Raw genomic sequence first — 18298 nt, forward strand, 5'->3', positions numbered from 1 at the left:
AGCTTTGAGGCTAAAGCTAGTGACTTTAATTTCCTGCATCTGTTTTTGTTTCAATAGTTATCTTAGTTGTTAAATCACAGAGTTGCGGTACAGATTAAAGGCAACCCGGCTCAAACACCTGCTAGATCCCCTTTTTTTTTTTTTAATTGGCACCTTGTCTTTCAGCGTAGTCAGTATCGCCTGAAAGGGGAGGCTAGGACTAGTTCTCTTGGCGCGGGTTTGGGAGGTTTGAATATGCTAAGGGTTTGATGTGGTTTGGCGATTATAGAGCACGAGGTACCAGGTCCACGCGCTGCGCAGACACCTGCCCCGCGCACCAGTGAGAGGCTGCTGGGCCCGTGTTCCCGCTCTCGAGAGTTTGCAATCCGTGCGGGCGGCCTAATCTTGGACAGATCTGTCGGAGCGGAGAGAACCAGAGCTCGAGCGAAGCTAGTCGTGCGCTCGCTGAGACAGCAGGCCGTCAGCGTTCTCGGGGCGCACACGTAGATGAGAGCTTACTGGCGGGTGGCGCTCGTTCCGCGGCGTCTGTGCGCACCACGCTATCACGCGTACAGGAGGCTGACACCTGTGTCAGTTACAGCTCAGGGACGCAGGGGAAAATGTTTTAAATAAAGTAGTGCTGTGGCGACTTGGAGAAAGAACGAACCACGCCTAAGTCTTTCCGCGCGCACATTCACCTATTGCCGAGGAAATGCAAGCATTTTCACTTGTTCCGGTCAGTCTATGCTGGCTGCCCCCTCCCGGCCCCTACAAGCCCGAGCCCTGCGTCTCCCCGGAGCTGTGCTTTGGGTGGGCCACTCCCAGCACCTCTCGGGCTGAACCTTGGGACTTGGTCCATTTCCAAAGGACCCTTGTGATGCCCCCACGCTCACCGCTCCTCCCCCCACTGGACTCTTCCCCCACCTCCGTTATGGACCCCTCCTGCAGAAGGCAGGGTTTTGTTGTTTTTTTTACATATTTCTTGAAAGAAACAGGTAATAGGTCTAATTTTATCCCTGTGTCCCAGAGCTTAGCTCAAACCTCGCTCTATGAGGCTTTCGATTTATTCACAAATATCAACTACGCACATGCGCACACGCACACGGAGCACAGTTATTTTCCTGCTGTGGACACAGATCAGGTTTTTACTTCGGCAGGAGATCGCGCAGATTAGGGATAAGGATGTTAAAGTCAGACAAGCCTGGGCTCGAGTTCTGGTTTTACCATTCACTGGCTGATGGCCTTGACTAAATTACTCCATTAAGATTTTTTTCTTCTTCAAAATAGTGGTAATAATATTTATAATGCTAATAACACATTCACAAGAGGGCTACTGAGAGTAGCAGTTACAGAAATGACAGAAGGTTGGCTCATCTGCAGCGCGTCACATTTGCAGTTAGCATTTAGGGAGTGTGATTTTGTTGCTGTTCTGATATTAAAGTGGATAGTGGAGTGGAGGTAATTACAGGGATAAATCAGGCCCCAGATCCCGCCACAGACCACGGGCAGGACCACCATGGGAGGCTGGGGCCGTGTTAAGGTGGTATGGTGTGGCCTGGCCCTCAGAGGTCATTTTCTGGCTTCCTGACCGCCGGTCGGAAGGGGGTCAGGACGTGTGGACCGGGCTCTGTGCGGCAGTCACAGAACTGCCCCTGCCCCCAGCACCTGCAAAGAACACAGCTACGACGAGGCATTACAGGGGCAGACGCCGCGGCCGAGGAGCCCGGAGCTGATGGCTCCAGGTAAGTACGAGCACCGTGCGTGGGTGTGGGCGCGGGGGGCCGAGCAGGGCCAGCAGGAAATAGCCGGCACTGAGTGCTAAGAAACCACGAGGCCCTGGACATGGGCCCCTCGGCTCTGGTCTGTGAGGCTCAGGTGCTGCGGAGGCAGCGGCTGCTTCCTGGACGGGTGGACCAGCATTTGCTCAGGCCGCCGCTCCACGCCCGTGGCCCCGTGGCCCCGTGGCCCCGTTCTACATCCGCTGTGCTGGGCTTACCTGTATTTAGGGGAACGGAGGCGTGGTCGCCGCTTTGTGGGGGGTCTCAGGAGTGGCGCGGGGCATGGCAAGGGCCTAAGTGATAGAAGGCTCTGGAAACCCCTGATGTTATCATGAGTTAGCTGGTGTTGCAGGAGCTGTTGGTATTCAGGGGACTTGTTCGCAGAGAATGACCTCTGAGGGCCAGGCCACACTATACCACCTTAACATGGCCCCAGCCTCCGATGGTGGTCCTGCCCGTGGTCTGTGGCGGAAACTGCTCGCCCAGTGAGCCTGCCTCCCCCAGAATGAGTCCTGGAAGGATGTTCATTTCATTGAATGACCCTCTCTGTTCTGTACCTGTAGAGCTTCCCCGTGTGTGCATTTCCCCGTCTGACCCGCCCGCAGGGGTGTGTGTGGCATCCGGGAACGGTGATGACGTCATCAGTATCACCGTGGAGAGCCTTGGGCATCATCACCCTCCGCAGCCCAATGTGAATAAAAAGCCCCTGGAAAGTGAAAGGGAGATTGCTTTAAATGGGCAAATTGGCATTATCCAGGAAGAAACTGCTTCCACAGTGCACGTGTGTCCTCGATGGGGCTGGAGGGAGGGAGGAGGGCTTCTCAACCTGTTTCTCACCCGAGATCCTTGCTTATTTGCCCACCTGTGACAGGATGGGAGGCACTTCAGCCTTGCCCAGAGTGACACTGAGAAGGATTGATGACTCAGTGACCTACGCGTGCTTTTAATGTAAGGGGAGTTAATTATCCTCATCAGCCTCCCTTCCCTGATGTGAACATACGACAAACCCTGATGAGTCTTATTTGAAGGGATGCTCCTTGGATGTGGGGGCACTGATTTCCGTGGAGAGATGGAAACCACATGGCTAGAACACCCTTTGGCAGGTCATCGTCAAGGTTAAGTGGGGGAAAGCGCTTTTCTTTTCTGTGACATCATTTATTTTGTAGGAGAGCTTTGTCTGGAAGCGGCATTGAGCTGGGATGGTACTTTTCCTTGTGCTACTAGCTGGTTCGTGACCTTGTGCCTGTGTGTACTTGTGTGTGCGTGCATGTGTGCACAGGTGTCTATGTGTGCATGTGTTGTGGGCTTATATGCTTATACCACTTATGTGTATGTAGTCATTCCCCGGAGTTCTTTACACACACACACACACACACACACACACACACACACACAGACTGAGTATGTCAGAGTAACTCTCTCCTGTGCTGAACCACATTCTGTCTGGCACCAGACACGTACTGGATTACGGCTTCGATCAAGTGCCTGTTGTAATATTTACATTTTAATAAACGTAATATTTTGCAGCGCCACCTTGAGACAGCACTGGGGCCTTGAGTAATCGTCACTGGTACTCTTTTCTCCAAGTGTTTATTCCCTCCTTTGTAAAGAACAAGTTCAGTGTGGTTTTGTCCTTTTTCAGGTAACTGAGCTTTGTATTTTGAGATGACTGTGGACTTGCGTGCACTTGTACAAAATAATGCAGCAGGATCTCCTGTGCTCCTCAGCCCATTTCCCCCAGTGGGACGGTCTTGCAAAACCGTAGAGTGATGCCACAAGCAGGACGTTGACATCATGCAGTCATGCCACAGGACATTTCCATCCCTGAAGGGAAGGCTCCTGGCGCCCCTTTGTAGCCACGCCCACTGGCCAGCAACACTCCTGAGCCCAGCCCCCGCCAACAGGCTCTCCGTTCCTATCTGTCCTTGATTCCAAGAATGTCCTATGAAAGGAACTATACTGTATGCAACTTTTTGGGCCTTCTCCACCCAGCACCTTTCTCTGAGATTGTTTATGTATATTCATGTGGTTCCATGTTGAAAGACTCCTGAGTGTCTGAAAACTGGAGTCAGGATCCAGGGACATCAGGGCTGTGGGACACCCCTCACTGAGTGACGGAGGCGCAGGGGTCTTTCATCGTGGGGAGATTCCTTATAGCTGAGTACCAGCCTCTCTAATTTTACCAAAACTAGAACTGTAGGAGGAGGCGTCAGGATGCCCTATTAGTGCTCCCCCTGCAGGGGACTCGGCCACTCCAACCTTAGTGGGCTCCAGAACGGCTGTGGCCTCTGTGCACAGTGTGCAGGAGCCTGGGCTGACCTCACCCACACGTCCTGGGCCTCCTGCATCGCTCCCCCCCTGAGCCTCTGAAAGCTGGGTGGTCAGACCTCCCACCATCCTGCATCTCCCGCGTGCTCTCTGGGTTACCGCCGTGCTCCTTGTCATGCAAACCCACAGCCTCCGTGGCGCATCCCCCTCCCCCCCCCCCGTCACCCCTGCCCCCTGCCTGGCATTGCAAAGCTGCGTGGAGGAGGTCTGCCAGAGACTGGGGAAGGGAAGAGCCTTTCATGCCTAATGCTGAACGTGTTCTTGTTCCAGATCGATCGCTAATTTGGGGTCTTAACGCTCACAAAGTGACTTCACACGTTAAGAAACTGGCCCAGTATGTTTGAACTAATGTGACCAAGTTGATGAGCTCTTGGAGCTTAGCTCTGCTCTTCACATGCCCCACGGCCCCACTGGTCCATCCAGACAGTAACAGGGAGGTTTCATAGAGTCGGCCCCAATCTCCATTCATTCTTGTTTCCAGTGTGCATCAGAAGCCCTGGAAATGCCCTGGTGTAATGTATGTGATAGGGCTTATTTTGGAGTGATAGAAAGGTTTTGGAAATCAGTCGAGGTGGTGGTTGCACAACATTGTGAATGTACTAAATGAGACTGAATCGTTCACATTAAAGTGGGTAATTTTGTGTTATGTGAATTTCACTCAAATAGGTGATTCTTGTAAATGAATATGATGTTACATCAGAGGTGAAGCTCCCGGTCTCCTCGCAGACGTGGGGCACGGATGGAGCATTCTTGAAGGTATCCAAGCAAAGTCTCAGAGGCACCTTAGAATGAGGAGGGAAAGGGGCCTGGAGATGCTCTTCTCGTTGCCAGCTCCATAAAATGGCATGTAATTAGAGACTCAAAGAAGGGAGTTTTGTATATTCAGATGGGAGGAGTTTTATGGGGGAAATATCCAGATGAAAATGTGAAGCATGTTGTTGGCAAAGCCACATTAACACACCCCCATGGCGCGCATACCGGAACTTGCAGTGACTATCTTGTGCTTTAAAATCCAGGGTGCAATCAAGCAACCCTGGTTAATCATTGTAACTGTGAAAACCTAATCATACACATTTCCTGACATTTTGAATTTGCAAGTGTAATGTCATTTGTTTCTATGTAGCAAGAGGGTGCAGCATTTGGAGGATGTACATTTTACTTTTAGACTGTATAAAGTATATTTACCAATTTGCATGATTTTGCAAAAAACAATATAGAATATTCACACCAAATACATAACAGATGTCTTCCTCAATGTCAATACTACTCAATCAGACCGGTTGCCCTTCTAGGTTCTCTCAGGCCTTTTCGCAGCTAAATCCAGACACACCTGAGGGTAAAAAGACAAGGTCTCCTAGGGCTGCATTTATTCCCCGAAGAGCAGGACCCCAAAACTCTGGGTCACAGTCACTCGGAATTTGCAGCTGATCAGGTGCAAGAGGAACAAAGGTGATTTTCCCTCTAACTGCAAGTTTGTTTTGAAACAGACCTAGAGGTGCATACAGACTAAGACCCAGAATAGAACTTCTGGGACCTATGCTCATTGTATAGGTGAAGAAACCGAACCCAGAGAATCTATCTTTGAACAGGAATTGTGAAGAAAATATACTTTTGTAAAATTAGCATCTGTTTTTAAGAACATTTGTGTCCTGGTTTGAATTCTTCTAATTACAAATTATTTTTATTCTTCATTCCAATGGCATGACACAGAAAATAAGCATTGGGTAATAGTTCCTCATTATTTAAAACAGAGAAAGATAAATCATCAACACCCTTAAATTGTTTACTAACACATCAAAGCCAGCCACAGTGTTTGGCAGCTACTTGGAAAGAATAGAGGCTCTCAGTACTTGTGGCCTCAGAATCTCAAAAACTTTTACCGCTGGAGCTCCTCATGGTATTTACAGGAGAAATGGGGGCAAAAAGCTTATTATTAGGTAAGAGTTGGCTAGAGAAAGTGAATCATTTTCCTGAACAAAAATAGAGCTGAACTCTGCTCCTTACAGTTGCCAACCTCGCAGCGTCTCTTTTTTATTTTTCCCCTTTCCATTATTTGAAAAGCTCCGGATAAGGAAAGATACCCAGGGTTTTGCCAGATCCAGATAGCCCCAGCTGATTCCCCCCATCTGGAACATGCGATGTGCTGTTTACCACTACTCTAGTCCTAGTCTATGCTGCCCAACGTAATAAATATTAAGCAAGTGCTATGTACTTACATAATTTGCAGAGTTGATCGGCTGAATTAAAAGCTTGATTCCCTAACAACAGAAAACCGAGTGCTTTGTGCAAAGGTTAAATGCACAGTTTAATTGGCAATTGTGCATGAGAAACCTGTTGTACAATGATCACAGTTTGAGGGGATGCTTCAGATTAGCACAGTCAGGAAATAAGTTTTTGGTTTTGGCCATTAAAAAAGTCAGGTCCTAGAACTGAAGTGAAAAAAATGAGGCAGCATCAGACCAGATGCCTCTCTCACCAGAAGGTAATGTTCTTCTTCCTACACCCCACCTCCTAACTCAGAGTTTAGAACATGTTAGCTCTGCAGATGGTAAGAATTCTTGCCTTGCCTAAAAAATGTATCCAAATCTCCCAAACTGTTACACTTTAGGGAAATACGCTCGCGCCCACACACACACACACACACACACACACACACACACACACACACACACACACACACACACACACACACACACACACACAATCTTGGGTATGTTGGGTATTTACCACTTAAATGAAAGTAAATAGAAATCTGGGGAAGTCTTGTGAAGTTCCTTTGGACTGAGTAAGAGCATTTTACAACAGTGATTTCCCAAAACCATTTAAGAGAATGCCTGGCAGGAAGTTACACTGCAGGTTGTCACATCCCTTCCCTTGGAAAGTAAAGGAAGCGCCCACCTTGGGCTCAAATGAAGATTGGGATAGGGAGTTGATCATCTCGCTTCCGGCAAGGAGAAGAGGTTGTGGAGAATCTCGTCTCCCAAAGACAACTGTGAGGTTTCACAGGCTTGCTCCATTTCATGCAGAAGTTGTCCCACTAGGGCACCTGTTCATCTCCCCGGGTACTGCCCACGAGAACACGTACCCTCCTCGTCTTTCCACTGAGCTGCCTACATTTACAAAAGGCTGCTCCTGGGCCCTGTCCAAGTACTTCTGATCTGCAGGCTTTAATGTTGGTTGGTATTTTTCTGTGGTTTCCCTTGGTGCCTCTGATTATCATCTGAGGGTTTATAAAATGGGTGGTGGTGTTTCTAGTGGGAAATTAAAATTCCCTAGTAACTCCGGGTATTGCAAGCAAGCCGAAGTTGAAACCAGAAAACCCTTCTTCAGATCTGGTTGAAGAGGATCGAGTGAAATAAAGTGTACTTAATTTTCCATCCTCATAAAACAATCTCATAAGTATAGAGAATCCCAACTGCAAGCTCTCATGAATTATGATCATCATTTCTTACTGTGAGTTCAGAAGGAGCTTTTTGCTTCTTGCCCGCTGTAAAAGCCAGCTCAGGAGGCCGCAGCGCATATCAGTCATCATTATGATGCTAATGGTTGCAGTTGGTTCTGGAATGGAAATATTAAAATTGCAGTTCTCATTTCTCTCTTGCCGGAGGGAGGGACGAGACAGTCAGATGGCATTGACCTTTGGCTGTTGATGGAAAACATTAGCAGAGGTGCACTTAGACCTCGGTGCATCGGGGCCTGAGGACACTGTAGGAGGCTGTCCACAGCACCCTCCAGCTTCAGACTGGACTCTCTGGTTTAGTTGAGAAAACCTTGTAGAAAGAAACTTTATTCCCAATTTTGAGCCAGATGTTGGTGAACAGGAGTTGAAGAGACGGAGAGCTATGTCTCAGAGACCCTCTTTCCCATAACCTTCCGTCTCCCCAGCTGGTGGAGGAAAGGTCCCTAACGGAGATAGACCTCGAGAAGCGGGGACACTAAGGGACGCCCCATGGGCCCCGCCATCCAGCGCAGGTCCTGTGGGTCACTGCAGTGCTGAGCAGCTCCAGGGGTCTTCCTGGGGCAAAACCTACGTTTGCCAGCAGCCTGCCATGGTGCCCAAAAGTCTCTTAGCCGTCCCTCTACTAGGGCAGACCTTGAACCCTGGGGCCAGGGTGCACAGTCGGGTTCTGGCTTTACTTTTTAATAACTGGACGACTTAGAGCAAAATGTAATCTGGTGACAATGGCAGCCCCCACCTCAAAACGGCATTGGGAGGATGGTGTGAGTTAATGCTTCCAACGAACTTACAGTAGTGTCTGATGTGTTCTAAGTGTGCTGGAAGGTTAGTTATTCTTCTGTGTAATCTCTGTGTGTTGTCTGGGAGCTGGGAACAAGCAAGAGTTAGTTAATTCAGTTGCCTCCAGACCCCGGACTAGCCCCGTAGCTGTGGGTACATCAGGGTAAGAGGCCTGGAGATGGGGGCTCCGTCCAGGGTGGCGACGGCAGGGCCACCCCGAGTGCCTGGAGAGCAAGACCATCCGGGGAGAGGATCACTAACGCACAGTGGGAGCTGCAGGCCCGGGCACTGGGGGGCTTCACCCAGAGCACTCTTAGGAGACACGGGTCCGTATTCGTAGATCTCCTTCCAGAACAGCAGGCCCTGGTGTCTCCCAGCTGGTAAACTGAAGCAGGGATCTCACGCAGGTGATCGCCCAAACTCAGCCCTGCCTGCACCTGCACCTCAGCTGAGTCCTCCCAGCTGTCCCAGGGAAACCGCGAGCGCCTCTTCTCAGGGGAACCCCGACCGGGGAAGCAGCGTCCCCGAAAAGCCAGTTTCTCCCTCTGGGCAGCCCCAGGTCCAGCTTCCTTCCCGGGAGGGGCTGTCACTGCCCAACCATCCCCGGTGTGGCCCCGGGGGATGGGGGCGGGGGCGGGAGGAAAGGGCCACCACAGCCAGACCCTCCTTGAGGAGAAACAGGGCCACCGGCATTTCACGTGGGGTTGGGACCATCATACTTTCCGACTGGGGGGCCTCACACCGCCTCTGTGGTTCTTTTGGGCCCACCTGCTTGGTAAGTGAGTGGAGGGGAAGTTGCACCTGTTGCTGGAATGCTGGGGTCAGAGTGAAAACCCTGCTCTTCAAGAACTGGTCGTTGGCTTGTGGGGCTTTTGCTGACTTCTCCAGAATCTGGGCGAAGAAGTTTATCTCTGGTTTTCTTTTAGGCTCTCAGATAGGTAGCTGCGGGGCCAGGCTTTTGTCTGCCTCCCCACCCCCACAAGCGGGAGGCTTTGGTCCGCTGTAGCCAGGGGCACCCTCCATGACCACGGTCACCCGGTCTTCAGTAGCTGCAGCCTCCCGTGTCCCTTGGTGTTTGGAGATGCCCGAACCCTGAAACCGCCCACTCCGCCCTCCTCAGGGCTCAGGCCGAGAGCGCAGTGAGGCCTTTACGCTGGGGCAACGCCCCCCATTTATGAACTTCTGTTGCGCTCACAGGAAGGGGTAAGCTGACTCCTCCGCCCCCCTGCCCCCCAGCACCACCACCCCCCCCACCCCGCACCGGCTGTTCCGTAGTGTCCAGCAGGTGCACTTGCAGACATTAAGACTTGACCGCCCCCCGCTGGCTGACGGCCACACCCTTCCCTCTGGTCTGAATAGTCTGGTGAAACGGTGCAGTGGGCTGGCGGGGCCCTTCAGGGACTCTGCAGAAACAGCGCAATCAGCAGCCGATAATGCCGCATAATGTGCGCACCGGCTGGGAAAACCAAAGACAGAGACAGAGGGAGGCATCGACTTCCCAGTGGCCGAGCTGCATTTTCAAAGGGAAGCAGCCCTCTTCCTTCCTCACAGACAACACCAGGATGAGCAAATTGGAGGGCGGTCTTTGAGGGTTGGTGACTTCCTCCTTTTCCCCAAAACTAAATTGTGCCTCTAAGTGGCAGTTCTTAGCAAATGCAAAGCCCCCAAGGACAGGTGGCTGGAAACACTCAAAGCTTTGCAGGCACCACCACTAATGAGGAACAAAGTCACTATTTATCTGAAATGGTTGACACAGCCCCAGAAGCTATCAGCACACTTAGCACATTTCAAATATGTGTTTAGGTTCTAAATGACAAGGATTTCAAGACCAAAGCCCTGCTGAAAATTCCAGCAGCCCAATTTATCCACCAAAGCATGAAGCCAGCATCTATTTAACATCAGGCTGTTTGAAATGGAGATTTGAGAAATGTGCTCTTGATGTAGGGCCTCCAGAAAAAAGACTTCCTGCTCTTGCTTGAGGGGGTTCGTGACCTCCAAGGACTTTTCTGTAGAGCAGTACCCAGCCCCAGCCCAGTGCCTGGCACACCACAGGTGCTCACCCGTGTTCACTGAGAGAAGCTTGAATAATTGAATGAACAAATGGCCCCTTTGATATGTAGACGGGAGTGGAGGCTTTGAGCCAGATACACCCAGGTTCCAGTGCCACAGGTCCGAATCATTAGCCGATTGCTTAAACTCTCTGAGTCTCCCTTTCCCTATCTGTGAACTGGGGATGAAATATGTATCTCACGGTGTTGCTGTAAGACTCAAATGAGCTATTTCATGGTATACAGAAGCAGCTAAATAAATGCTGGGCCCCTTAGTGGCCTTTCTGCCTGAGGGGGGCAGTATCGAGCGGACGTGTAGAAACTGGAGCAGAGTGGGAATGGAGTTAGGGGCTAGACCAAACACAGAACACTCACGCAGAGTTCCCTTCTCCGAAGCCAGCTAGGGTCTGTTCTTTGTGTCAAGGTCCTGTCTGCCCACTAGGCTGCTAACAGCAGGAGAGAAAGGGCCCTTCCTGAAGTATGTCCGTGACCAGCACCCTTGTGTCATCCGAGAGCCTCCTCCCAACACAGCATTGCAGCTCCCACCCCGGGCAGGCTGAATCAGAAGCTACATTTTAACAAGATCCCCGATGATTCATTTGCACTTTGAAGGGAAGCGCCAGCCTATGGCCCCTGGGCCATCCCTGGTTTACTGGCTTCATTGATTGATGAAGTCCCCACAGCTGAGCCGAGTGGCGGCGGGGGGGGGGGGGGGGGGGGGCGGTGGGGAGGCACTTGCAGAGATTTTTCCAATATTAGATTGGGTTCCTCAGCCAGTCACCAGACAACAGAGTACATCTATCTAATACTACATTCCTACTGCTTTTGGAAAGGCCAGCAGGGGAACTAGTCATGGCACCAGCAAACAAACACATTTCCCGGGTCCTCTTCTTTCCTCCCCACTGCCAGAAATGACAAGTGTTTTGAGGTCCTGTGAGGACCTACCCAGTTAGCAGCCAGACTATTTCTGAGTGTCTCAATGGCAGGGTTAGGGGCCCCCCAGGAGCCATCAGGGACCCCATCAGGGCGAACTCTGTAGGGAGGAGAACACAAGACAAAAGCTCCCAGACATAAGGGAAAGGGTGTGAGTCTCTTGGGATTCATCCTCATCAGCCACTAAATCCCATCTGCCCACAGATCTTGCTGTAGAATCGCTACAAGAGCTCTTTCTGGAAGAGCCATGGACAATTACTCCTACTTAAAAATGTAGAGAGGCACAAAGACTCTTACAGATCCATATTCACCCAAAAGAGGAAGGAAGGGTTTTAAGGTGATCCTTTGTTTTCAAGTTACAGAACAGCCTGTAGCGGTTCCTCCTGGCCCCCCCAGCAAGCCAGCGCCAGGCCTCCACAAGGGGCCAGCCCCCAGGGGAAAGATGGCGTGCCCTCATTCTGTTCTAGCTGCTGCCGTGTCCCGGGCCACGTGGACTCATGGTGCCTTTCTTGTTTGAGCACAGCTCACAGGTTTGTGTTGCTGCCGTTTCTGCCAAATTACAAACTTCACGTATGTGTTAAGGCTTCACACTTGAGCTAAATCCAATCTCACTCAGAGATTTAACCAGGGAAGTGAAAATACACCCTGAAAGGGAAAAGGAAAAAGGTCCAAGGAAACAGTGGAACATATATGAGATCTCTACTAATTCTTACCGGATGGCCCATATTTCTGCAGTTTCTCTTCCCACAAAATGGGAACAAAAGTGCTTACCTAGTCAAAGCTCTTCCAGGATGGGGGAAGTCAGTATCAGGCTCCGTTGTTGGCTCTCATCAAGTTTTAAACACAAGCCTCCAGCTTAAGGAAATAGAATTGAAAACAACCAACAACAACAACTCTGAAATTACCATTTGGTAACTCCTCCACTTAGATACATTTGGGCAAAGCCCAGACCAAAAAGGGAGAGGAGGGTGTGGTTGTCCACAGTACCAGCCCATGGTCTGAGAGTTCACACCTGTCTTCCTGAGCTCCTTGACTACACTGATCTCATCCAACAAACGCTTTGGGCTCTAAAGCTATGAGTAGCACGTTTGAAGTGAGACTGGTCCTTGGAACTTTCAAATGTTGGTTTACACGGAATTGCTACTTATTTGATGATGCTCCTCACCTCCTCCCACCCCCAACACGCACATACAGAAAAGATGGAATAGGATGGAACAGAAACTCAAATTTAAAGCATTAAGAGATTTTGCCAACTGAAAATCATGTACCTCTGAAATATTATTGTTTATGTGGGACAGTAAGATTCAGTTCATGAGCACTAGAATTATACCCAGCTTTTTAAGGAAATTACATGTAGAAAGTTACATTTTTCTTTTCTTTTTTTTTTTTTTAAGATTTTATTTTTAAGTAAGCTCTACACCCAACATGGGGCTTGAACTCACAACCCCGCAATCCAGAATCACATGTTCTACCAACTGAGCCAGCCAGGGGCCCCCAAAATTACATTTTTCTAAAATAAAATAAAAGCCTATAAGCTGTAAACAGACCTTGTTCTTAGAGATGTAGCGAGCTTTCACTCACCTAGATTTGTACAAGCAACAAGAGGTCTCTTAAGGAAACATAAAGGTAATGAATGCTCGGACCTTCCAGAGGCCTGAGTTCCCCCCTTCGTCCCTTCCTTACTGAGATAGGGGTGCCAAGGAAGACCTGATCTTTCCATTTTCATCTGCGTAACCGGGAATAGGGAAGCTAAAAAGCACTGTTGTGACCACAAAGGAAGAAGCAAGAAGATGGTCTCCACACTGCCTGCTGGATCATCAATTTCAGAGTTTAGGGCTGATGAACAGAAATTACAGGTTGGCTCAAAGGGAATCTGGAGAAGCCTGGTAGAAGAGAATATGTTGTGATTCATTATACATTCTCACTCTGCTGTAGTTTACTGGGTAGTAAAGTTTATTTCTCTGGACACTCAGAATGTAATTAATATAAAGAAAGAAGCAAAAGAAATCAAGGAATGATGAGGAACGTCACATTTAAAATCCATCCAACACGGGTTTTCCTGTTTTATCAACAGAAAAACGAATTACCCAAGTTGGTGTGCTGAGATTTTGCTTTTTGGGTAGAGGTTTGGTTGGGATCTGGGGGGAAACCAGCCACTTGCTTATCAGAGGGAGCAGAAGAGGAGCAGAAATTGCCGTTATCACAAGGTCCTGGTCCCCTCATTCACACGTTCGGCCTCCTCGCCACATGCCTCACCAAGCCCAAGAGCCTTACCACCATTACTGCTACCCAAAATCGCCCAGACTTGCAGATTACCTTCAAAGGGGCTTGAGACAGCAACTTTATCGTCCAAGGTAACTGAATAGCGTATTGATGTCAAATCAGATCATTCGGCTAACTGAGCACCTTTCTTCAGAATTAAGGGCACTGCATACGTATTCACCTTTAGGTGGCCTAATGCGTGGAAATGTGAATTATTCATGGGCTTTCTTTGGGTGGCAGGAAACCCGAATATAGCCTTTGTTTCCTAATGTATTTGATAGGCTCTTTGTGTATGATCACATTATATGGGTATAGCTGGCAGTGAATTTTAAATTATATAGTCTGTAGTTTTGCACTAAGAGATGGTAGGAGGTGATTCATCATTTTCCTTGTCTTCCTGTTTACATGCGGACATATAATTCATGCTCAGAAACCATCTTTCAACTCATCTGGAAGCACTCCACTGCACCACCACAGAATCTGTCTCTGCCCATCTGGCATTATAAATCACTTTTCTATTAAACAGCAGGGCTAAAAATGCAAACATATGTACTTTAAATATATGTAGCCATCTCTAATTCCTGGCAGATGAGCCAAAATTAAAGGATTGTCAAAAAAAAAAAAAACCAAAAAACAAAAAACAAAAAGCCAGTACTGGAATTTAATGAATGAATTTGTTGACTTTAGGGCATCAGAAATTTGCATGTCTATACGCATATGGAAGAGATGTGCATATATAGATTTCCCAGATGGGTCTATATTTGGAGAGTGTGTATTTTGCAGAAATCGTGGTACTCTAAATCTTGATTATTCTGAAATTTTACTTCCTAAGATGTTTTTCTCAGGCAGTGTTATAAGACAGTTGAACGGCAGAAGAAAAAAAAAGTGAAGCCAACTCTCTGCCACCTCCTTGAACTTCATCCCCAGGCCAGGATAATGAGGCCACCAGATCAGCATAACAGCCCCTAGGGTCGCTAATGCTCTTCATCTCCAAACAAAGAAAACTCTGTTCACCAAACCCACTTCCGGAAGCAGGTGTATGATTTAGACATTCCAGAAAGATTTGCACCAGTAACTGGTTCTTGCCCAGCAAACAAACACAACCATGGGACTCTAGCCCCTGAATCTGTAGTACCATCTAATCTAACTGAGATTGGGGGGAAACACGCACACCTGCTCACATATACACACATGCATATGAACACTCCCATTTATCTGACCTCCTTGAGGAAGGAGAGCTTCCCAGGTAACTGAAGCCAACTCACTTAAGAGGTTTTTGTTTAATATCGCAACTGGTTTATTGGAAACTTCCGAAATTATATTATTTGCTTTCCTCCCCTCCCTCCCTCCCTCCCTCCCTCCCTCCCTCCCTCCCTCCCTCCCTTCCTCCCTTCTTCCTTCCTTCCTTCCTTCCTCCCTTCCTTCCTCCCTTCCTCCCTTCTTCCTTCCTTCCTTCCTTCCTTCTTTCCTTCCTTCCTTCCTTCCTTCCTTCCTTCCTTCCTTCCTTCCTTCCTTCCTTCCTTCCTTCCTTCCTTCCTTCCTTCCTGTAGGCTCTACACACAACATGACGCTTGAATTCATGACCCTGAGATCAAGAGTCACATGCTTTACCAACTGAGCCAGCCAGGCACCCCTGCTTGCCTCCTTTCTTGAGCAAAGAACATGAAACACAGTTTTGTTTCAATCTTTGAATCTGTTGGGAATTGTTAGGACTACATGGGTCTCAACTATAGACTGTCTGGTACCTGCCTCAGAGCTTGCCCAGTCTTCTGTGTGAGCCTTCTACTGGACACATTCCAAGAACCAGTTTGCTAGGATTGCATTATAAATTAGGAGTTGATAAGTCCTGAAGAAATGCCTGGGAAGAAATGCTTCCCTTCCTGCAGAGTCAAGCATGAAGGCTCTCGTGAACAAGTCCTACCTTAACACTTTTGGAGACCCAGGGGCTTTTTGTCAGGGTGGGGGGCATCTTCTTTCTTATTTCATCACTGGTCCTGAGTTAGTGATCTCCTGGTCAACAGGGTCTTATTTTGTGTGTGGACAGCACATGCAGGTCTCAGTTGAAATTGGACTTGGAAGAGCATTGGCGGGGTGCCCAGCATGGAAACAGGGGTCCCTGCTTGTCACTCAGGCTGCCCACTTCCCCATCCAGCCACTTTCTTCTTTCATTACTTTTGTTAAACAGACTATCTGATGACCTTTAGAGTGACCCATGACCAGTGGCTTAGTTTTCTTTAACAATAAATCACAAGGTGCCTTCACTATTGAAAATTGTATTAAAATGGTTATGATAATGACTTCATCACTCTCTGAGATTTCCAGATTTTCTCTTAATTCCAGGGAAGCTGGCCACACGGAAGCATCTGAGAATTGCTATTAACCTCCACGGAATTTAAAATAGGAGTGGAGGAACAATGTTGGAGGCAGGCCAAGCCCTTTTCAGAGATAATGGTCATCATATAATATCCCCTGTTTAAATATAACTCTTTTGCACTATTAAAAAAAATTATTACCATAATTCATGGTAAACTGAGAATTTAATTTTCCCTAAGTTAGTTAGAAAAAGATGTAGGATCTTTGCTACGCTTAATTTGGTGACCATGGGGACAGAAAATCTTTTGAGGAGAGCCACTGGAGCATGGCATATGACCCTGTGCATTGTGCCCTAAATGCCTAGTTCCATTTTCCCACCGACCCTTCCCCACGAATCTGCCATAGCATCCACAGCGCTCAGTCTTTTCTCAGACCTGCATACGTTTAGACACATTTTCATCTTTAAGCCTCTACTCCTGAACGGATCACCCTTGACTCTCCCCTTCCTGCCACAAATGAAGTTTTTTACATTTGCAAAGCACAACTCAAATTCCTGTGCCTTCATGTTCTCCAGCCTGGTGTTCCCCTGTGCTTCTCCAGATCTTAACCATTGAGCTGTGGATAAAAGAACTGGGCCGTTTGAAACAAACTAAAACAATGTATCATGCCATAGAGGGACATCTTCCTGAATTTCAGCAGAACAGGGAGATGGTCTTCCGTATTTTTCTTCTGCCTTATGAGCACCGGTTTCACTTACCTTCGGATCTTTGCTGATCAGTGCTTCAGGCTGAGGTTGAAGGCACAGGAGCTCAGTTGGGAACGTTTTAATAGCCTGATTGGCAAGAGCTGCAACACCCTAATCTTGCAGGTCATAGGAAGGATTTTATTTGTTGTTGTTGTTCGTCAGCTAGGACCTTACCACCTCCTCCATAAATGCTATACTATATAATAATTTTTCGGGGGTAATCCTTGAGAAAATTGGAAGCAACCCAGTGAGGCTGTGGAGATCACGTTTGAAACTTCAATAAGGTAGAGTGTTAATGAGAAGAGAGGCTTGGTTTTTGCTCCTGTGGGCAAAAGACATATTTGCCTAAACGAAGTCTGTCCCACATCCTATTACAAATCCCTAGCCCCCAAGAGATGCTTCCATTGGTCAAAGGATGACTGCATGTGAAGGGCAAATGGAGGAAATGCAGAGGCACAGACTGGGCTAACAGAGGCACAGACCACGAGGGCACAACTCACTGACTCTGAATGAGCGAACGTGATTCCTCCTCATCCATCTGCCTGTCATTCCCCCATTCATATGTTTTACAGGTATTTCTTGAACATCCACTATGTGCTAAGTACCAGGGGTTCAATGGTGAGCATCAGTAGAACTAATGATACATGGCCAGAGAGACAGATAAGGATCAAACATAACTGCACAAGCAAATGTAGAGAAGTGGCCGCCCCCAGTGACCTGAAACTGAAACAGAGGTGAACACTGGTAAGGGCCTGTGATGGTGAATGTAAGCCAGACTTTGCTGGGGAGCATGCAACAACAGAGATTGGGGGGGGGGGGTGAGCACTTCCCAAGGTGCTCAGTTAGCCGAATGATCTGGTGGCCTCTTTGCTGGAAGAATATTCTAGGCAGAAGGAAGTGGGGGAGGATCAGGCTGAGTGTTGCCAGGGTAGAGAGAATGCAGGAGGGGCTGCGAGGTGCCCCATGGGCCACGCTCTAGAGTTTAATGTCATCCACAGAGCAGTGGGACCCCATGACAAGGGCTCAGAGGTTGGGTAGGGTGGGGACGCTGTCACATCTGCTCTTGAAAGCAGATGGGAGGGGAGTGAGCAAGGAGGTGACAGAATGGCTCAGAGGTCACAGTTGTACCAGACCAGCCACGCAGACTGCTGGACCCTGATGGTGGTGGTTGAGAGGGAGAGAGACACTACGATGTGACATTCATTTGACAAGGTGGTGGGGATTCTCAGAGGGGCATCCAGGATTACTGCTAACTTCTGTGCCCAAGGTGACAAAATATAACCAAACCTCAATGAAACTGTTTACTTTTAAATGTTTCTGAATTGGTCCCCAGGCTGTTTCAATCAGCCACAAAGCTTATCTTTCCTAAGACATGACATTAGATTAAGACAAAGCTTTTTACATTTGCCATGTGCATTGAACAAAATAATCTGAAAATGAACATTTCCGGATTCCTTGTTTAGCTATGACACCTTGAATAGTTTTTATTCTCAAAGTGGAAGTCACAATAGAGTAAGATTTCACAATTTACCAAAATTAATCAACTACAAAAAAGATTCCTAGTAACATCCACAGGAAATCGATATCAGCAACACGATTTGATGGCATAAGAGGTCTTTTGCAATGTATGATCATTCCCTTATTTTTTAGTGTTTTTTGAAAAGATTTTGATTTC

At 48.2% G+C, this 18298-nt stretch overlaps 1 protein-coding gene across 3 annotated transcripts in view; it reads left to right on the forward strand.

Annotated features, from left to right (window-relative positions):
• The window catches only part of DPP6 (dipeptidyl peptidase like 6), a 956302-nt gene that overhangs the window by 358086 nt on the left and 579918 nt on the right, over nucleotides 1-18298 (forward strand). The window lies entirely within an intron of this gene.

Source organism: Zalophus californianus, chromosome 12, assembly GCF_009762305.2.
Source record: "Zalophus californianus isolate mZalCal1 chromosome 12, mZalCal1.pri.v2, whole genome shotgun sequence".
NCBI lineage: Eukaryota > Metazoa > Chordata > Mammalia > Carnivora > Otariidae > Zalophus > Zalophus californianus.